At 44.7% G+C, this 22,913-nt stretch overlaps 1 protein-coding gene across 1 annotated transcript in view; it reads left to right on the plus strand.

Annotated features, from left to right (window-relative positions):
• The window catches only part of RETREG1 (reticulophagy regulator 1), a 158,156-nt gene that overhangs the window by 83,949 nt on the left and 51,294 nt on the right, over positions 1 to 22,913 (plus strand). The gene's annotated exons all lie outside the window — the stretch shown is intronic.

Here is a 22,913-nt window from a genome sequence, read left to right on the forward strand (position 1 = left end):
CTTCACGCTTTAGAATAGTCTCCAGGTTCAGCCACCTCATTAGAACTGAATTAAATGCATTCCTTTTTATATAGCTAAGTAATATTCCATTGTGTACCACAACTTCCTTATCCATTCATCTGTGATGGACATCTAGGTTGCTTCCATGTCCTAACTATTTTAAATAGTGCTGCAGTGAACGTTGGGGTCCACGTATCTTTTTCAATTATAGTTTCCTCAGGGTAGGATGATTTGATAGGACTAGCATGGAAGCATATATATTACCATGTGTAAAATAGATAGCCAGTGGGAATTTGATGTATGACACAGGGAGCTCAATCCAGTGCTCTGTGACAGATAGAGGGACCGGGGCGAGAGGTGGGGAGTAGGGGAGAGGTGGAGAGGGGCACTCGAGGGAGGGGACACAGGTATACATACCTCTGGCTGATTTCGTGTTGATGTATGGCAAAAGCCATCACAATATTGTGGAGTAATTATCCTCCAATTATAAAAAACATTTTAAAAATGAAAGAATAGGAAACCTAAACATCAGTTCAGTCGCTCAGTCGTGTCCGACTCTTGGCAATCCCATTATGGACTGCAGCACGCCGGGCCTCCCTGTCCATCACCAACTCCTGAAGCTTGCTCGAACTCATGTCCATTGAGTCGGTCATTCATTTCTTATATTGATATTCCACTGAGAGTTAGAGAAAGGAAAGATCGTTGTGATTGGAGAGAGCAACATGGAAAACGTGAGACTGAATCTTTGTCTCTCATGTGTGTTTTTAAAGCCAACACGTAGGACAGTCAGAACCCCTGCGCTGTCCTCTGTGTTTTGCATATGACAGTATCTCGTTTAATCTTACATGCTCAGTCTAATCCACTTACAACACTTACGGGTGCCTTAAGTCTTTGCAGCCCCTGTTGCCAGTACTTTTATGATCCTCATTGCACAGATGAGGAAACAGGCAGAGAGGTCGAGTCGCTTGCTTGAGCTCATCGCACTGGTGGGTGATGGAGCCACATCAGGACCCAGGCGGGCTGCCTGCGGGGGTCACTGGGTACTACTGCCCAAGGAACATGCCGTGTGCCCAGCACAGCGAGGGGACCAGACACCAGCAGGTTTGCTGCTGGGGGTGAGGACTCACAGTGGCATTGGAAGTAAACAATATTTGGCAACAGAGGAGAGGTTGATGGCCGGGGTGGGTCTCCTGGAAGTGGACTTGGGGATGGAGATGAGCTACAGCACGTTTGTCTGGGTCAAGACCTGGGAGGGTGGGGCAGAGGGAAGAGGGCAGGGAGGAAGGGGAGCTGCCACTTGGCCCAGCCTTCTGGGCGGGGAGGACGGTATCAGATGATGGGAGACGGTGAACATCACCGTGTGCGGGCTGCGGTGAAAGAGAGGCTGAGGATGGTATCCATGAGCTTCAAGGTTAAATTTCACCCTCTGCCCAATTCCACAGGTGGATGCACAGGGGTTTGCCAGTGTGTGCAGTCAAGGAGATGAAAAATGAAAGCAATGAGACAGCTGGGGGGTCCTTGAGATGGTCCATATTCTCTGAGGTTCAGTTGCTTCTGAAAAATGCCGCCAGACGACCCTTCTGTTGTCTTCGGTGGGCTGAAGTGTTAAGTCATTCAGTCGTGTCCGTGTCCACTCAGTTTGTGACCCCGTGGATTGTAGCCCACCAGGCTGCTCTTTCCATGAAATTTTCCAGGCAAGAATACTGGAGTGGGTTGCCGTTTCCTCCTCCAGGGGACCTTCCCAAACTAGGGATTGAACCTGGGTCTCCCGCACTGCAGGCAGATTCTTTACCGCCTGAGCCACCAGGGTGGGCTGGTTCAAATCAGAGGCGGATCCAGGAAGAGAGAGTTTCTGGTTTGTTCAGTTACCACATTAACAGCGACTGCTACAGCTTTGATTTGCACCTGATATGATAAGAGACTAATTATATGACAGGGTGACCCACATGGCAGGACGATTTCGGTCATAGCAACACAATATTTACCTGGACTGCACACCGTCCAGCTGCTAAGTCAAGATGCAATCTTTTCCAGGGACTCAGCCAATGCAGTGAAAAACAGCCTTCCTTGTTCCTCACACAAGCTCTCTCCAGTTCTAGGAAGCATGACAGGTTATTTTCTTGTCATCTGCAGATTTAGAATTTATTTACTGATGACCTTTTCCGTAAGTATTTTTATGTTAAAAGAAAATATCCATTTGAAAGTATGATCAATGACAGGACACCAAAATACAGTATCCTGATTTTGTTTTTTCTTTGTAGATCTGTAAAGGTAGAATTTCACACTTTTGGGGGGTAGATTTTTATCTGACTACATATATCCGTGTGGGGAAACTTTTGAAAATACTTGAAAATCACAAAAGAAAATAGAAACTGTAGAGACGATTGCTATAAATATTGGGTTCCTTCCAACAGTTCCTTCCTGTTGGTTTTCTTTAATCAATTAAAAATACCACATACTCTAACTGGTGGTGGGGGTGTGTTTAAAAAACAGAGGTTTGCCAACTGTGGCCTACATTCGTTCCTTTACATATTGTCTGAGCCACAGTTGTTTGTTCACTAAGTCGTGTTTGACTCTTTGTGACCCCATGAACTGCAGCACACTAGGCTTCCCTGTCCTTCACTATCTCCCCAAGTTTGCTCGAATTCACGTCCATTGAGTTTGTGATGCTATTTAACCATCTCATCCTTTGCTGTCCCCTTCTCCATTTGCCTTCAGTCTTTCCCAGCATCAGGGTCTTTTCCAGTGAGTCGACTCTTCAAATCAGGTGGCCCAAGTATTGGAGCCTCAGCTTCAGCATCAGTCCAGCCAGTGAATATTCAGGGTTGATTTCCTTTAGGATTGACTGCTTTGATCTCCTTGATGTACAAGGAACTCTCAAGAAGCTTCTCCAGCACCACAATTGGAAAGCATCAATTCTTCAATGCTCGGCCTTTTTTATGGTCCAGCTCTCACATTCGTACACGACTACTGGAAAGCTGAGCTACAGTAGTAGAGTTGATTAGCTGCGATAGAGACCATATGGCCCACAGATGTGAAAATATTTAGTGTGGGGCCGTTTTGCAGAAAAGTTCTCCAAGCTTTTTTAATATGTCAGGTATCCTAGGCCATTAGCTATTCTTTAAAAACGTGCTTTTAAGGACTTCATGGGGGTCAGGTGTATAGACTGAAGTCATATGTGGTTTCCCCTTATTTGTATTTCACAAGTTTGGTCCGTATGGAGACCTGCTTGGCTCCATCTCCAGAATGTGACCTAGACCCCCAAGCCCCACTCCGTCATCCCCTTGGACCTGGGCCAGATCTTACCCCTGACTGACCCCCACACTTCCTCTTAACCCTGAAGAGGGGTCTTCATGTAGTAGCCAGGACTATTTTGATGATATCTCCTTCCATTCAGAAAACAATTCATACGCAACATAAGGGCACCTCGAACGTGTGTTGGCCCTCCTTTCCATCGCCAGATCCAGGAAAAGTTTTAGGCCGCCTTGCCTACGTCAGCTTCCTGGAATGAAAACAGAAAGGGTCCAGTTTTTGACTTGTAGTAATTGTGAAATCACTGTTAGCTCACTGTGTTGAGAGATATAAAATCACAACTCATTTGCATAACATCTTATTCATATTTAGTTTCAAAATGCTGTTTTTCCTCTTCTCCCTTCACGTCAATTTTATTAAAATGAGGGCCACTTTTTGGCCTTAACACATTTTCCAGAACAAGTTATTTTCTTTCCTGAGTTGTGATAGAGGACTAAAGTCACGGATATTGATCCAAGCTATAAACAGCTATTTCAGTCAATCACTTTTTCACTCTATATTTATCCCTCCCCCTCCCGTTTTATTGAGATATAATTACCATACTACTTCGTATAAGTTTCAGGTATATAAGGTAATTATTCAGTACACATACATATTACACAACAAAGTTAACACCCATTGCCATACAGTTGGACTTCCCTGGTGGCTCCGTGGTAAAGAATCTACCAGTCAAGCAGGAGACTCAGGTTCAGTGCCCTGGAGGAGGAAATGGCAACCCTCCCCAGTGCTCTTGCCTGGAGAATCCTACTGATAGGAGTCTGGCGGGCTGTGTTCACAGGGCCACAAGAGTCGGACACGATTTAGTGACTAAACAACAGCAACTACAAAACAGTTGCAGGTTGTTTTTAGTATTCATTCCTCACTTACTTGTTTGGCTGCACCAAGCCTTAGTTGTGGCACTGGAGATCTTTAGTTTCGGCACGTGAACTCTTAGTTGGGCATGTGGGATCTACTTCCCTGGAGGAAGTAGATCGAACCTGGGCCCCTTGCACTGGGAGCACAGAGTCTTAAACACTGGACTATCAGGGCAGTCCCCACTTACCGTTTTTTTTTTTTTTGATGACAAGAGTTTTTGAGGTTTACTCTCTTAGCAACTTTAAATATATAATATAGTGTGGTTAACTATAGTGACCATGCTGTATGTTACATCCCCAAGATCTGTTCATCTTATAACTGAAAGTTTGTAACTTTTGTCCACTTTGACCCAATTCCCTTCCCACAACCCCCATCTCTGGAGAATTGCATGGCTCCATCTTTGGCACACGAATACTTAGGATAGTAATTTTCTTAAAACTTTTTATTTTGTATTGGGGTATAGCTGATTAACAATATTGTGATAGTTTCAGCTGGACAGCGAAGGGACTCAGCCACACATATGCATGTATCCATTCTTCTCCAAACTCCCTTCCCATCCAGGCTGCCACATAACACTGAACAGAGATCCATGTGCTAGTATATTGCTTTTTGGAGAAATTTTTGCTAAGCTTATATTACGATAACACAGCCACTTAAGCTGTGAAGTTGCACACTCCAAAATAATTAAGAAATCTGTGATAAATGTGTTTTTAATGTGTTATTATTTTTTGCCCACCTCTTTAATTAGTGTTATTATTGTTTTTACCCACCCTGGCAATCAGGCAATTGCTGTGACATCTAAAAGCTTCCCAAACCAGCCTTGACTGATGTCATTTCAGTCATTCTTCCTCTCCTAGTGCTTTTCTATTCAAAATTTTAAAGTTGAGTCCACAGCCCTGGTCTGTGACAGATTACAGACATGTGACAGCTCCTCATTTGGAGGGATTTGTTGTTGTTGTTCAGTCGCCAAGTCATGTCCGACTCTTTGTGACCCCATGGACTGCGGCATGCCTGGCTTCCCTGTCCCTCACCATCTCCCGATGCTTGCTCAAACTCATGCCCTTTAAGTCAATGATGCCATCCAACCATCTCATCCTCTGTCGCCCCTTCTCCTCCTGCCTTCAGTCTTTCCCAGCATCAGGGTCTTTTCCAGTGAGTCAGTTCTTCATATCAGGTGGCCAAAGGATCGGAGCTTCAGCTTCAGCATCAGTCCTTCCAAGAATATTCAGGGTTTTCTTTAGGATGGACTGGCTTGATCTCCTTGAAGTCCAAGGGACTCTCAAGAGTCTTCTCCAGTTTGAAATCATCTTTTAGAGGGATAATTTCTAGCACAGCGCAGCACAGCACGTTTTAAAGAACTGTGCCTGTTTGGGGGCCTGTGGGCATGCATTCAGTGAAGCCTACCTTTCAGGCCGATGCCCCTAGAGGAGCCTCAGTTTTGCCCTTCGGGTTTATAATCCTGTGCCATCGCAGAGACCCCAGAAACAGCTATTTCTCATTGTTGGGGAGCCTCCCTGTGAACCCCTTCTGTGACAGCAGCTGCACTTGATGGGAGGAGAAGTGGACCCCCAGCTCACCCTGGAAGACATGTGGAAACATGGTGTCCCTGCTTGCACACCCATTGAGGCTGGTGTGAGAAGACATGTTGCTTCCTGGCCTCTGTTCCAGCCCCTGACACGGCCTATCCCTTGCTCTTTGATGACTTTGGACCGAGGCGGTGTGTACATTCTTATTGCTCCTGATGAACACAGAAGCTGGGTCAGGGGGGTTCTTCACCTCTCATGGGCCTCTCCAGCTTTCAGTACAGTGTAGGATTTCACTGTCATGTGTTAAGTCAAGTTTGATATAAAATTCACATTGGTTTTAAATAAGCAGATCAGAAAGCCGTCCCTGGCAGCATAAATCTGCTGTGAAAATGTATGATGAACTGTGTGTATGTTGTTGCCATGGTTTTGATGCTAAAAGTAGGTGCAGGTGAAGAAGCCAAGTCTCCTTTCCATTTTTAAACTGTGGACTTCCTCTGTACTCAAAATAGGAAAGACACATGAAACGTCAGGACGCATGGCACACGTGGAAAGGAAATCTGAACTTGGTTACAAACCTGGACGTTTTATGAGAGTAAGGAAAAAATAGCAGGTGGTCATGATTTTGTAAGAACGCGCTGGTGTGCAGATGGCTCACCTCCGAGGACACTGCTCGCCGCCGGTGGCACCCCCCGAGGGGCACATGCAGCGCCCCCACCTCACCCATGTCTGTGGAAATGGACATGCACGTGTGGAGCACAGGCTTTTGCTCCTGTGTCTGCTGACCTCTGACTTCTGAGTTCAGTCTCCATATCGTCCCTTGGCTGGTGCTTACAAGGTGGGAAGGAAGCAAGATGATGTTGAGGGGGTTCAGGTGCACTGTGGTTGATCCTAAGCCCAGCTGGAGAGTGAGGGCTGGAGTTGGATCAGTCAAGGGGGGAGCAAAGAGGTGGCCTCTCTAGGTCTCTTAAGGGGCTGGAGGAGGAGTCGTGGAAGAGGGCAGGGTGGGCAGAGTTGGCAGCTGAACAGTTTGCACAACAAAAAGTCCATCATATAGCTCTGGATTATGGCTTTCCTGGTGGCTCAAATGGTAAAAGAATCTGCCTGCAATGCAGAAGACCTAGGGTTGGATTCCGGGGTCATGAAGATTCCCTGGAGAAGGGAATGGCAACCCACTCCAGTATTCTTGCCTGGAGAATTCTGTGGACAGAAGAGCCTGACTGGCTACAGTCCATGGGGTCACAAAGAGTCAGACTTGACTGAGCGACTGACATACACACACATACACACTCTGAGTGCTCATGAGTCCGCTCTGATTGATATACATGAATAGGTGAGTCAGTGAGGGAAGGAGGAAAGGCAAGTCTTCCTTCCAGAAGAATTCTGAAGACTTGAAGTTGCTCCCCCTACGTTCAGGAGGTGAGCTGTGTCCCTTGGGCTCCACCATCCTCCCCCTGAATATGGGTGGGACTTGGATTTGCTTTCCAAGACCAGAGTATGGAAAGGGAAAAGTGATAACTTTGCAATGGGGAAACCTGGCATACATGCTGTGTAATCTCAGTGATCAAGTGACTGTCACCGGGAGAAGTCATGTGGACATCAGGAACGCCCCGGTGTGATGGGAAGGGCCCTTCTCCTCCATCGTCATCTTGCCCCCAAATCCATAGTGAAAGTCACTCAGTTGTGTCCGACTCTCTGTGACCCCATGGACTATACAGTCCTTGGAATTCTCCAGGCCAGAATACTGGAGTGGGTAGCCTTTCCCTTCTCCAGGGGATTTTCCCAACCCAGGGATTGAACCCAGGTCTCCCGCATTGCAGGCGGATTCTTTACCAGCTGAGCCACCAGGGAAATCCATAACCTCGGTCGACTCATGAGACAAATATCAGAAAGATCCAAACTGAGGGCATCCTATAAAATTACCTGATAGCTACGAAGTAGCTGTCACAGCTGTCAAGGTAAAGGGACTTCCCTGATGGCTCAGTGGTCAAGACCCTGTGCTTCCACAGCAGGAGGCCCCGATTTGATCCCTAGTTGGGGAAGTTCCACATGCCATGCAGTGTTGTCATAAAAAAACAAAGACAAAAAACGTGTCTAGGTAGGAAACCAAGGGAAGAGGAGCAGCTCTCCTGGACCACAGAAGCTCAGAGGGTATCATGATTGAATGTACTGTGATGCCCCGATGGGATCCTGGAAGAGAAAAAGGACATTAGTGGAGGAAACTAAAAATAAAATCTGGTGATCATAGTCACCTACTGATGCTGGCATGTAGTTCTGACGGACGTGCCATGGTAACGTAAGATGTTAACCCACGGGAATCTAAGTGAGGGGGGTGGGCAGGCGCTCTGGGTACTATCTTCGCGGCTCTTCTGTAAATCTCAAATCATTCCCAAATGAAAACGTTATTAAAACAAAACACATTTGTTATGCTTATAGGAGTGAGGGGCTGGGTCCCGGGGGAAGCCCCTCATGGGGAATCATTGTAGAGGCTGGAGATCAGAGATGAACCCTGTCAGTTTTTTGGGGTTTTTTTTAAAGATTTTTTTTTTAATGTGGACCATTTTTTGAAAGTCATTATTGAATTCCTTACAGTATTGCTTCTGTTTTATGTTTTGCTATTTGGGCCATGAAGCATGTGGAATCTTAGCTCCCCAGCCTGGGATGGAATCCACACCCCCAGCCTTGTAAGGCGAAGTCTTAACCCCTGGATGACCGGGGAAGTCCCTACCCTGTCAGTCTCAATGGACCCAGTTTCTCTGCTAAGGCTTCCTTCAGGTTCACCTTTTGGATTTGTTTCACTGGGTTTTTAAAATGCATTGCTTTTTGCCAGTCATTGAGAGGGCTTTACTCATGCCTGCTAGAAACGAACTCACTCAGGGCTGCCTTATCTGGAACCTTGAGGTGGCCTGAAGGAGAGATACTGCGTTTCTGAGAGGCCAGGTTTATTATCAGGAGGGCAGACAGTGGTTGAGGTGATAAGGAGATGCTGGTCCTATAGTATACTGGAGGGAGCCACCCTGCCACGAGAAGCAGATAGGGGTCTCTGCAGTGAAGGCTCTCTCTCTCTTTTAAAATTTATTTATTTAATTGGAGGCTAATTACTTTACAATATTGTGGTGGTTTTTGCCATACATTTACATGAATCAGCCATGGGTGTACATGTGTTCCCCATCCTGAACCTCCCTCCCACCTCCCTCCTCATCCCATCCCTCTGGGTCATCTCAGTGCACCAGCCCTGAGCACCCTGTCTCATGCATCGAACCTAGACTGGTGATCTATTAGAAGGCTCTCTTTACTGATGAAGACCAGAAAGAGACAAAGGTCTGTCTAGTCAAAGATGTCATTTTTCCAGTAGTCATGTACAGATGTGAGAGTTGGACCATAAGGAAGGCTGAATGCCAAGGAATTGATGCTTTCAAACTGTGGTGTTGGAGAAGACTCTTGAGACAGTAATGAGATCAAGCCAGTCCATCCTAAAAGAAGTCAGCCCTGAATATTCTTTGGAAGGACTGATGCTGAAGCTGAGGCTCCAATACTTTGGCCACCTGATTCGAAGAACTGACTCACTGAAAAAGACCCTGATGCTGGGAAAGATTGAAGGCAGGAGGAGAAGGGGACGACAGAGGATGAGATGGTTAGTTGGCATCACCGACTAAAAGGACATGAGTTTGAGCAAACTCCGCGTGATAGCGAAGGACAGGGAGCCCTGGCGGACTGCAGTTCATGGGGCTGCAGAGTCAGACGAGACTGAATGACTGAACAACAAGACCAGCAGATACCCAGCTTTTCTTGTAGCAAACATTTCTAAAGGGACTGATTCATCTCCAGAAATGCCTGGAGGCCATCGGATGCTAGCCAGGCCTGGAGAACATTCCCAGAAATGCAGTTACCTGGAGGGGAGGTTCTTTCAGTGTCTGAGATCTCTCAGCCCTCCCCAAGGCCAGGGCAGCAGGTGGAACTCATCCAGCCAAGGCCACAAGGGTGTCAGTTGATGCGTGGTGAAATGGGACTTGAAAGGGATTCTCTGGTCCCTGGCCCATACCCTCAAAGCTAATAATGATTAACTAGTACAAGGCTATGGAGCTGGATAGTCTCCATTTCAGTTTGGCTTCTCCACCAAATACTGGGTAAATGTACAACCAAGAAGCATCTTATCAGGTGCTATTAAAGGAATGAAAACTACTTTTTAACACTGACTTCGCAACATGTGATAAGGAAGATTAACAGATGAAAGTGTTACATAATCCTTGGTTAAACATAGGTTGTAATTACCCTCTGTTTTTCATTGTGTTTTTTTTATTAATTAATTAATTTTTAATTTGAGGAGATGCAGATGTAGAGAACAGACTTGTGGACACAGTGAAAGGAGAGAATGGGACAAATTGAGAAAGGAGCGTGGAAATGGATATGTTCAGTTCAGATGCTCAGTAGTGTCTGACTCTTTGCGACCCCATGGAGTGCAGCACGCCAGGCTTTCCTGTCCATCACCAACTCCTGAAGCTTGCTCAAACTCATGTCCATTGAGTCGGTGATGCCATCCAGCCATCTCATCCTCTGTTGTCTCCTTCTTCTGCCTTCAATCTTTCCCAGCATCAGGGTCTTTTCCCATGAGTCAGTTCTTCGCATCAGGTGACCAAAGTATTGGAGCTTCAGCTTCAGCATCAGTCCTTCCAGTGAATGTTAAGGACTGATTTCCTTTAGGATTGATTTTTTTGATCTCCTTGCTGTCCCAGGGACTCTCAAAAGTCTTCTCCAGCACGACAGTTTAAAAGTATCAGTTCTCCAGTGCTCAGCTTTCTTTACAGTCCAACTCTCATCCATACATGACTACTGGAAAAGCCACAGCTTTGACTATATGGACCTTTGTTGGCAAGGTAATGTCTCTGCTTTCTAATATGCTCATTACCATATGTAAAATGGATAGCCAGTGGGAATTTGCTGTATGACCCAGGGAGCTCAACCTGGTGCTCTCTACAATGTATTTTTAAGTGCAAGAGATAAGTTTTGGCTTAAGCTGTGTGCCACTCTTGTTTGAGTCACTCCAGGCTTTACCATCTACAAAGACCTCTGTCTCTACGATTTGTGGCTTTAGAAATTTTCCATTTCCTTATGTTTACTAAGAGCAGTAAGACCTGCCAGAGTTCTTTCTCTCCTACGGCTATTTGTCCTAACTTTCTTGGAACCAAAGATTCTCTGTCAAGGAGTTTTAACCCCTGAAATACACATAGAACCTGAGAAAGGAGCTTTCAATAAGCATGCAAGATTATTCAGAAACAGGATTGTTATTCTTCAGGATTATTCTATGAAGGGAAGCTTGAACCAATAGTGACATTGCAAGCCTTGGGAATTTGATTTCTACCATGTCTGTACTGCTGGAGTTTTATACAATTGGGAGGGGAGGAGTTTGAAAAGGATGGGAGGGGGAAGAGAGAAAGAAATGACCCCTCTTATAGAGAAGAGCATCAACAATGTTCTAAAGAAGGCATGAGGAAGTAAGTGGGAATGAAACCAGTCACCACTGACAACAGGTCCTTGGAGAAGCACGAATAGGACTTCGGAGAGACCCTGTTAAGTGCATTGAAATGGGTCTCAGTAAATGATACACCAGTAGTCATGTATGGATGTGAGAGTTGGACTATAAAGAAAGCTGAGCGCCAAAGAATTGATGCTTTTGAACTGTGGTGTTGGAGAAGACTCTTGAGAGTCCCTTGGACTGCAAGGAGATCTAACCAGTCCATCCTAAAGGAGGTCAGTCCTGGGTGTTCATTGGAAGGACTGATGTTGAAGCTGAAACTCCAGTACATTGGCCACCTGACACGAAGAGCTGACTCATTTGCAAAGACCCTGATGCTGGGAAAGATAGAGGGCAGGAGGAGAAGGGGACAACAGAGGATGAGATGGTTGGATGGCATCACCAACTCAATGGACATGAGTTTGGGTGGACTCCAGGAGTTGGTGATGGACAGGGAGGCCTGGCGGGCTGCAGTCCATGGGGTCGCAAAGAGTCAGACATGACTGAGTGACTAAACTGAACTGAACTGAGATGACACACAGACACACAACCCAGGCCAGTGAGACAGGGTGATGTGACTCACGAGGTCCCAGCACCTGGCTGGTTTCCCAGAGTCCTCTTTTCCTCGCTCTTCCTTAAGCAGTTGCCAGGCAGCCTCTTCTTCCTCTCTAGGTATCCTGAGGCTACTCCTGTCCCCCGAATTCACCGTCCCTTTCCTGCTGTTCCCCAACTGCCATCACCCCACCGTGAATTCGCCAAATGAATCCGCAAATGGTTACTTGTGTTGTTTACACTTTCCTTCATAGGTTCAAATGGTCATTCACTCCTAAATATCACAATTTAAAATTTAACAACACATAATGAACTTTTATTAAGAAACACATAAGCCAAACCTATGGTTTTTCTAGCAGTCATGTATGGATGTGGAAGCCGGACGATAAAGATTCTGGCTAAGCACCGAAGAATTGATGCTTTTGAATTGTGGTGCTGGAGGAGATCAAACCAGACTGCAGGGCGATCAAACCAGTCAATCCTAAAGGAAATCAACCCTGGACATTCATTGGAAGGACTGATGCTGAAGCTGAAGCTTTGGCCACCTAATGCAAAGAGCTGACTCATTGGAAGAGACCCTGATGCTGGGAAAGACTGAAGGCAAAAGAAGGGGATGACAGAGAATGAGATGGTTGGATGGCATCATTGACTCAATCGACATGAGTCTGAGCAAACTTCTGGAGAGAGTGAAGGACAAGAGTGCCTGGCATGCTGCAGTCCGTGGGGTGGCAAAGACTCGGACACGACTTCGTGAGTGAGCAACAACAAGAAGAAGCAAGGACCTACTTACTGTACAGCACAGCAAACTATATTCAGAGTCTGTAATAACCTCTAATGCAAAAGAATCTGGGCAAGAACGTCATATATATGTATATACACATATGTGTATATATGTATTGTATGTATATATATAACTGAATCACTTTGCCATACATCTGAAACTAACACAACATGGTAAATCAAATATACATCAATAAAAAGATTTTGATTTAAACTTCAGAGCATCAGATACAGCCCCACAGAGATCAGCATGAACAAGATGCACTGGCACAGGACCCACCTCTTGGGGGCTCTTGGGTCTTTCACTGTGCTTCCTCCCTCCTCCTTACCCCAAAACTTCTCTCTACTCCTTCACCCCCTTTTCCCTTCAGCCATTTGCTGATTCTTCTCCCGTAGTTTGATCCTTCCACTCCTGCGTGCTGGCTCCTCCTTTGTCCCTGGGGCAGCTGCATCCACAAATGTCCAAACCACAGTTTCCAGACAGCTTCGCTCCATCAGTATCTTTTTTAGGAAAGGACGCAGTTCAATCCTCGATGACAAGTCACATGATGCATGTGGTATGGACCAGACTGGAAAGGTGTAAGAGGCATTCCCTAGCTAAACTGAATGATCTGTGGCACAGACTTGGCTCCAGTTGAGGGGCATCCCTGTTGAGACAGTAACAAATTACACAGTAATGAAAACAAGAATCGAGCACAAATTAGCAGCATGGAAGTTCTGACAAGTAAGAATATGGTAACAATTTGGGTTATCCTACAACTGATGACCTAAACAGGGACACTGATGAGAGTGCAAGGGGTCTGTTATTGATTATACCAGGACAAGAGGTGAAAATGAAGACTGTCCCAGGCTAGAAATAGGATGATTACAGTGGTACCTCCAGCGAAAGGAAGGAGGAGGTTGACCAGAAAGCTGGAGGACAGGACCTCAGAAGCTCCATGTGTTGGTTACAGAGTACCAGCTATGTTTGGATGAGAAGAAATTTGAGGAAAATGCTTCATAACTGTAAGCATAAAAAAAAATAAAATGGGTAACTGAGTTGTTTTGTTGTTCAATCGCTAAGTTGTGTCTGACCCTGTGACCCCCATGGACTATAGCATACCAGGTTCCTCTGTTCTCCACTGTCTCCCTGAGTTTGCTCAGATTCATGTCCATTGAGTGGGTGATGCTATCTAACCATCTCATCCTCTGTCATGACCTTCTCCTTTTGCCTTCAGTCTTTCCCAGCATCGGGGTCCTTTCCAATGAGTTGACTCTTCACATCAGGTGGCCAAAGTATTAGAGCTTCAGCTTCAGCATCAGTCCTTCCAGTGAATATTCACAGTTGATTTTCTTTAGGATTGACTGGTTTGATCTCCTTGCTGTCCGAGGGCCTCTCAGGAGTCTTCTCCAACACCATAGGTTGAAAGCATCATTTGTTTCTGTGCTCAGCCTTCTTTATCCAGTCACCTGTGTTGATTCTGTCCTAATTATTATAAGAAGCAACTGAGAAAAAAAGATTCCCACTTTCTCTTCCTGGCTGTCCAGATGATCCTGGTCACAGTTTTCCATCTGTATCTCATGCAACTCTGGATTTCCAAGGATTCAATTCAGGGGCTGCCTTTGTGCAGAATCGAGTCAGCCTCTCAGTGCCCTGCTCCCAATTAATCCTGAATCACTCTTTTGGGTTGTTTTGTCTTTTATATACAAAGCTTTGTCATAACAGCATTTAGGGAAAATAAGAGTTTTTTTCACTTGGGAAGCCACGGATCTAGGACAAGTCTCAGTATGACTCCACCAACCAGAAAGCAAGAGACAGGTGCCATCTCTCAGTGTAAGATGTTATGACTGTTCATCAGATCATCACTACTGAATGACATTAATCACATGGTATACGTGTATAGTCATTTGAGCCTTTTATTTCTTTTTAAGAGGAGAAAGATGTCCTTTTCCATTTTATTCCAGAAATACATTGGCTTTGATACTAATTGACATCCTTAATCCACTTTTGCAAAGTGCATAATGTATACGCTGACTTCTCATGGGAAACAATTTCTGTGTTGGCGACACTGCCTTCTTCTATGAAGAATATGCATTGAAAGTCTTTGGTGGGATTGCCAGGTGGTGCTAGTGGTAAAGAATCCGCCTGCCAATACAGGAGACGTGAGAGACACAGGTTTGATCCCTGGGTCGGGAGAGGAGGGTGTGGCAAACCCACTCCAGTGTTCTTGCCTGGAGGATCCCATGGACAGAGGAGCCTGGCAGGTTACTGGGCTATAGTCCATGGGATCACAAAGAGTCGGACACAACTGAAGCGACTTAACACACACTCATGAAGAAGGTGGAGAAGGGGAATTCTTATCCTCTCAAGTCAGTGGGTGGAGGGAGGGCTTGCTTCTGTTTTCTTTCTCTCGTACTTTCAGTCAACACGAATCTTTTTCTGAACAGTCAGCTGCTTGTAGATAGGAACTCTTTCTGATCTGGCTTGTGGGAAAAGTCCTGAAGGCCTTGTTTCTCAAGTGAAAGAATATAGATTTTTTTTTCCTTTAGTGACAGGAAACCACAGAAAATTTTTTCCCTTCCACTTAAAAGTAACTGTTTTTTCTTTTTCCTACTTTAAGAACATTTTCTTATCAGATGAACCATTTGTATTTGTTGCCGAAAAATGGAAAAACAGGCAAAAAGAATACAAGTTAAAACATTTATTATTTTCTAAAGCTGGAAAAAAAAACCCACAATTAATAGCTCAGTATAGACAATGGCACCCCACTCCAGTACTCTTGCCTGGAAAATCCCCTGGACGGAGGAGCCTGGTGGGCTGTAGTCCATGGGGTTGCTAGGAGTCAGACACGACTGAGCAAATTCAGTTTCACTTTTCACTTTCATGCACTGGAGAAGGCAATGGCAACCCACTCCAGTGTTCTTGCCTGGAGAATCCCAGGGACGGGGGAGCCTGGTGGGCTTCTGTCTATGGGGTCGCACAGAGTTGGACACGACTGAAGTGACTTAGCAGCAGCAGCAGGTCCTTTGAAACATTTTTCCTTTGTCTCCTCCCCCCCTCCTCGGCCCCTCCCCACTCCTCCTCCCCTTGTCTCCTAGTTTCCGTTTCTTCATTCATATCTTTGTTCAGATATTTTCATCAATATATAACTGTATATTTTTACATCAATGGGAGGCTATGCATTTTGTTTTCTAGTCTCTTTTAAAGCTGACTATATTATGGAAAGATTTTCATAATCTCATCCTTTTTATCATAAGATTTCATTGCACCGAAATATAATTAACCCCTTGCTGATAAACCTCTAGGTTGTTTTGGTGGGGAGGAGTTGCAATTATAAAGAATGCCTGTATTTATTTTATCTCTATGTGTTTTTATTTTACATATGATGGATGAAATACATAAAGTATTTGCAAGTCATGTATCTATATCAAAATATATGTGAATATGAAGTCACCATGGATTTGGAGAATGTGTCCTGCTAGGGGTGCTTGATCACAAACATTTGGGGGGCTCTAGCCAAAACAACAGATGATGCTGGACTGAATTAGGACAATAAGTACAGCGGGCACAGCCTCCAGGGTGGTTACAAATACAGCTCATGTGTTAGAGTAGATAGTACTTAGTGAGAAGTCTCCCCTGGCTGGTGACGGAGAGGGAAGAATGAATATAATCCCCATGTTTTTGTCTTATTTGACCATTTGGAACATTTCTTCACTTACTGATGTAACTAGTACTAACTAATAATATCATCCTAAAATAATATGGTATGTGCTGTTCTAGGAGCTAGGTCTACCACGCTCTGTACTACTGTTGAGAAACAATAATGAACAAGAGGCTAAGATCCCAGGGTATCTCCTAGTTGGGAGGGAGGGATTCAGACAGCTGGCATGTCAACAAGTAGTGAAGATCCACGGAGATGTTGCTAAATTCTATGAAGAAAATGCATCATAAAAATAAGATTGAGAATGATATGGGAAATGATTTTTCTAAAGAAAGAAAGAAAAAGAAGAGGAGAAACAGGAAAGGATAAGGGAGAGCCGGTTGATGAGAGACAGTGGGTCCTCTCTGGACTTGTTTTTAGAGACGTTTGTGGGAATTCCAGGTATTAAAAGACACACTGAGGCATATTAAGCATTTTAAGAGTTTATTTGAACAAAAACATCAATTTGAACCTGGCAGCACCAAACCAGAAGTGGTTAGGATGCTCCATTGGTGGGAACTGGGGACAAATGAGTCTTTTATAGAGAAGACACAGAAGCAGAGAGAGGAAATCATCTGATTGGCTTTAGCCTAAGTAGTTGCTGACAAAGGTCTTTCTAGTCAAAGCTATGATTTTTCCAGTAGTCGTGTGTGGATGTGAGAGTTGGACTATAAAGAAAGCTGAGCACCAAAGAATTGATGCTTTTAAACTGTGTTGGAGAAGACTCTTAAGAGTCCCTTAGACTGCAAGGAGATCCAACCAGTCCATCCTAAAGGAAATCAGTCCTGAATATTCATTGAAAGGATGGATGCTGAAGCTGGAACTCCAATACTTTGGCCACCTGATGTGAGGAACTGACTCACTGGAAAAGACCCTGATACTGGGAAAGATTGAAGGCAGGAGGGGAAGGGGACAACAGAGGATGAGATGGTTGGGTGGTATCACTGACTCAATGGACATCAGTTTGAGCAAGCTTCAGGAGTTGGTTGGTGATGGACAGAGAAGCCTGGTGTGCTGCAGTCCATGGGGTTGAAAGGAGTCAGACACGACTGAGCGACTGAACTGAACTAAGTCGTTGCCCTTATTTGGGAAATCCTGGTTGGATGAATGTGATTAGCTGTTCTTATGTTTCTTAACCTTGCAGCATCTGTAGGCTCAAGTTATGATTGTATTACGTAGGCTTCTAAGGCCTTAGAACCACCTGGATTTGATGGAGTCCCTATTTAATTAATTTAACACAGATTCTGATGTCTAGTAGGCAGCTTTGTGTGGGTACATTTCTAGCAACTGTCAGTAGGGAATAGCAGCTTCTATGTAACATTTGCCAGTTTCCATACTGTGGCTAATGCAAGCTACCTCCTTCAGAGCACTGAATGTCGGGTGGTAAGAAATGGTAAGAGTTTTCATGAGCAGATCAGAGGCAGCTTTGGTGCATCACAGCTGGTGGGTGACAGGACTCAAAGCTTCCTCGGGTTATGATAGGGTTATGTCCCGCTAAGTTGAAAATGTTGTAAGTCAAAAATGCATTAATACACCTACCCTACTGAACATTGCAGTTTAGCCAAACTTATATGTGCTCAGAACACTTCCATGAGCCTACAATTGGGCAACATCATCTAAAAAATAAAAATAAAACAGTAGTCGCTCAGTCATGTCCGATTCTTGGCAACCCCCATGGACCGTGGCCTGCCAGGCTTCTCTGTCCCTGGAATTCTCTAGACAAGAATATTGGAGTGGGTTGCCATGTCTTCCTCCAGGGGATCTTCCCAATTCAGGAATTGAACCTGGGTCTCTTGTATTGCAGGCAGATTCTTTACCATCTAAGCCACCAGGGAAGCCCAACGTCATCTAACAGAAAGCCTGTTTTATAATAAAGTGTTGACTGTTTCGTGTAATGTATTGTCCCAGGTGGCACTCATGGTAAAGAACCTGGCTACCAATGCAGGAGACAGAAGAGACACAGGTTCAATCCCTGGGTCAGGAGGATCCCCTGGAGAAGGGCATGGCAATCACTCCAGTATTCTCGCCTGGAGAATCCCATGGACAGAGGAGCCTGGAGGGCTGCAGTCCATGGGTTGCAAAGAGCTGGACACGACTAAAGCAACTTAGCAGATCTCATGTAATGTATTGGACGCTGCACTGAAAGTGAAAAGCAGAATGGTTATCTGGGTACAGAGTGGTGGTAAGCATATCGGTTATTGACCCTTGTGATCACTGGGCTGACCAGGAGCCCAGGCTCACTGCCACTGTCCAGCATCACAGGAGAGTATTGTACAACAGCACTGAGTACTATTAAAAAAAACTTTTTAAATGGGTCTTGTTCTTAGCAGGTGACAAGGAGTCTCTTTGACCAAACTCTAGTCAGGCTCCTCTAAGCTCTTTTTCACCCACTCCAGTGTTCTTGCCTGGAGAATCCCAGGGACGGGGGAGCCTGGTGGGCTGCCGTCTATGGGGTTGGACAAAGTCGGACACGACTGAAGTGACTTAACAGCAGCAGCAGCAAGCTCTTTTTTTTTTTTTTCACCTAGGCAAAGTCTGTGGGTATGACCTCAGGAACCCAATTTTAGCAGGAAACTTGTCAAGTCACTTTATCAAGAATCCTCCACCCTTGGTATTTGATCACCTTTAATACCTAACCAAGGGCTTTCCTCATAGCTCAGTCGGTAAAGAATCTGCCTGCAATGCAGAAGACCCAGGTTCAGTTCCTGGGTCAGGAAGATCCCCTGGAGAAGGGCATGGCAACCCACTCCAGTGTTCTTGGCCTGGAGAATCCCATGGACAGAGGAGCCTGGCAGGCTACAGTCCATAGGGTCTCAAGAGTTGGACACGACTTCACAACTAAACCACCTACCAATACCTAACCAAATCCCTCATGTCTCATCACCTGGCCAGCCTTCAGCAAGAATTTTGTTAGGTCAGTTCAGCAAAGAGGCAACCTACCCCACTTAGTAATTTTCTCTCTACCAGTGACAACCACCTCCTCCCACCACCACCACCACCATTGCTTAGCCATTCATCCTAATATTGCCCAGTAACTTCCAGGAGAGGGAGCTTCCCTCCTCTTGACTCTGAAAGTTCCAGAGTCTCAGTCCACACCGCTGTAGGAGTGATGGGGAAAACAAAGCTCTCAGACCAGTGATTATGTGGAGAGAAAAAGTGCATTAAGAAAAGTGGACAGGGACATCCCTGGTGGTTCAGTGGTTAAGAATCTGCCTTGTAGTACAGGGACATCCATTTGATCCCTGGTTGGGTAACTAAGATCCGACATGCTGCAGAGCAACTGAGGCCAAGTGCAGAAGTTAGAGAAGCCCATACACCACAATGGGGACACAGTACAGTCGAAACTTTAAAAAAAAATTTTTTTTTAATTTTTTTAAAAAAGAAAAGTGGACATTTAGCTTTGAAATGGCATTTATTTTCTTAGGGCATAACACTGTGTGATTAAACAGCAAGAGAAAATGGAAATGTTTGCTTAAAATATACTACTAAAATTAAACGCATACGAATTTTGAAAGAGTGTGGGTATAAGAGAACTTGAACCGTACACGTGTCTGGCCATCTGGGTGCCCTTTTGCCGGAATGAGAGGCTCTGCCATCTGTTCAGCCGGAGGAATGAGAAGAGCCCTCAGGACTGGAGGCTGTTGCTGGCTCTGACCCCAGCAGCTCACCTCACTACTGGGCCCCAGTTCCAGCGACTGAAAGTCTAGGGTGGCTTTCATGGCCCTTCGGGGTCTTTCCCATGTCTGTATTCTGTGAGACCTTAAATTCGGGCGCCCAGTAGATTTTGAATTGGTGATGACGAGGGGACCCTGGGCATCCTAACCCCCTGCAGGACCACAGGTGTCTGTTGGGGCAAGGAAGCCATGCTGTGTGTCCTGCACCCTGGAGTTTGGTGTCTGTGCCATTACTTTCTCCCTCCTCACCCCTGTGAATTTCAGAAATTAACCCAAATATGCTGAAAGGGGAGTTTACAGTTGGAGCAAGAAATTCAAAAATCCACAAAGGAGTGCTTAAAGGAGGTATTGTTAAAGGAAATTAAAGAAGATATTTTATGGTAGTGATGAGTGATTCACCTCTCACACAGACCAGTTAATTGTCCTTTAAAACTGATAGATGGTTTCAGGGATCTAGTGGTCAGTTCTGTAGTCATCCACAGCTGAGTTCAGCAACAGCTATACATAGATATTCAAGAAATTAGTACAAGAGGAACTTATAAGAATAAAGAAAAGGTAAAAATTAATGAGATAGAATTGTTAGAACTGAGAATTAGAACATAGAATTAGCATTGTGGTTGATCAAGGAAAATAGTCTCATGGATAATATTCTCATGAATTTTTCACTTCATTTAGACCTGGAATTTCTAACACAGCACATTGCTCCAATCCTTGGGAGGCTCCGGCATACCCTGATCTTCAGAACTCTGCTTATGATTGTTTTCTTCCAAGGTCAACAGTATTTGAGTTATGTATTTGAGTAACTGCAACAACTTACTCTTAGCCTTTGAAGTCTAAAACTTTAGGTCTTGTGTGGAATACTGAAGGATTGTCTTGAGTTGCAACATGCCTGTATCACAACATAGCTAATACCCCTCAAAGAAAGTAGACAATATTTGCTTCCACTCTTCATTATACTCTAGAAATTACTTCAGAGACTTGTGAACGTTAAGTGTACATTGAATATAGAGATATTGCTGGGATTAGCTATGACTAATCCTGTGACAATGGAACACATATTTTAAAAAGTGTACCATTTTACATATATACAGTGGAATATTACTCAGCTATTTAAAAACTTCATTTGAATCAGTTCTAATGAGGTGGATGAAACTTGAGCCTATTATATAGGATGAAGTAAGTCAGAAAAGAAGAGCACCAATACAGTATATTAATGCATATATATGGAATTTAGAAAGACAGTAACGACGACCCTGTATGTGAGACAGCAAAAGAAACGCAGATATGAAGAATAGACTTTTGGACTCTGTGGGAGAACGCGAGGGTGGGGTGATTTGAGAGAATAGCAGTGAAACATGTATATTACCATATGTGAAATAGATCACCAGTCCAAGTTCGATGCATGAAACAGGGCGCTCAAAGCCAGTGCACTGGGACAACCCAGAGGGATGGGATGGGGAGGGAGGTGGGAAAGGGGTTTGGGATGGGGGACACATGTACACACGTGGCTAACTCATGTCAATGTATGGCAGAGACCACTACGATATTGTGGGGTAATTAGCCTCCAATTAGAATAAATTAATTAATTTTAAAAATAAATAAATACTAAAAAAAGTGTACCATTTTGTTTTTATTTTTAAAATTAATTTGTATTGGACTATACTTGCTTTACAATGTTATGTTAGTTTCAGGTATACAGCAAGGTGAATCAGTTACACATGTATCCACTCTTTTTTAGATTATTTTCCTATAGAGGTCATTACAAAGCATTGAGTTGCGTTCCCTGTGCTATGCAGTGGATTATTAGTTATCTATTTCACATATAGCAGTGTGTATATCAGGCTTCCCAGGTGGTGCTCGTGGTAAAGAACCTGCCTGCCAACGCCGGAGACGAAAGAGACGTGGGTTTGATTCCTGGGTCGGGAAGATCCCCTGGAGGAGGGCACAGCAACCCGCTTCAGTATTCTTGCCTGGAGAATCCTATGGACAGAGGAGCCTGGCGGCCTACAGTCCATAGTCTCACAGAGTCAGGCACACCTGAAGTGACCGGGCACGCACGCACGCGTGCTCACAGTGTGTATGTGTCAGTCCTGAGCGCCCCGTTTATCCCTTCCCCCTTCCCCTTGGGTAACTATAGCTTGTTTTCTACATCTGTGACTATTTCTGTTTTGTGAATAAGTTCATTCATACAATTTTTTAGATTTTTGTATATAAGTGAGATCATATGATACTTGTCTCTCTGACGTACTTCGCTCACTGTGACAATCTTTAGGTCCATCCATCTTGCTGCAAATGGCATTATTTCATTATTTTGTATGGCTGAGTAATACTCCATTGTATGTATGTACCACATCTACTTTACTCATTCATCTGTAGATGACATTGAGGTCATGTCCTAAAAGTGGTTGTTTACATGGCTATTGTAAATAGGGCTGCAGTGAACACTGGGTGCATTCATCTAAGGAAAATATATTGTTTCTTAATAATTAGATCTTACTTATGGCTTTACTTTGCCAACCAGGAAAAGAAATGGTTTCAAGATTCTGTGCAAAGCTTTCAGGTTACATTTCTAAAGGGATCTCAGTGTTTTGCCCAGCTCTTTTGAAAGCAGGATTAAATAATTTTTGTCCTTCTCTTAAAAGTTGTAGTGAATGAGGGTACCTGGTGATTGATGACCTGTGTATGATAATGGGGGCTTCCCAGGTGGCGCTGGTGGTAAAGAACCCACCTGCCAATGCAGGAGATGTAAGAGACATGGGTTCCTTTCCGGGGTCACGAAGATCTCCTGGAGGAAGGTATAGCAACCCACTCCAGTATTCTTGCCTGGAGAATCCCATGGACAGAGCAGCCTGGCAGGCTACAGTCCATGAGGTAGGTCACAAAGAGTCAGACACGACTGAAGCGACTTGGCATGCTCACATTCACGTGATGAGGGGCCAAGCTATCAAAACATCTCAGGCCAACAGCTCAGCCACATCCCAGTGTCAGGCTGCTCCCGGATGACAGAGGGAGGTCCCTCTGAAGA

This window comes from Bos taurus, chromosome 20 (assembly GCF_002263795.3).
Source record: "Bos taurus isolate L1 Dominette 01449 registration number 42190680 breed Hereford chromosome 20, ARS-UCD2.0, whole genome shotgun sequence".
NCBI lineage: Eukaryota > Metazoa > Chordata > Mammalia > Artiodactyla > Bovidae > Bos > Bos taurus.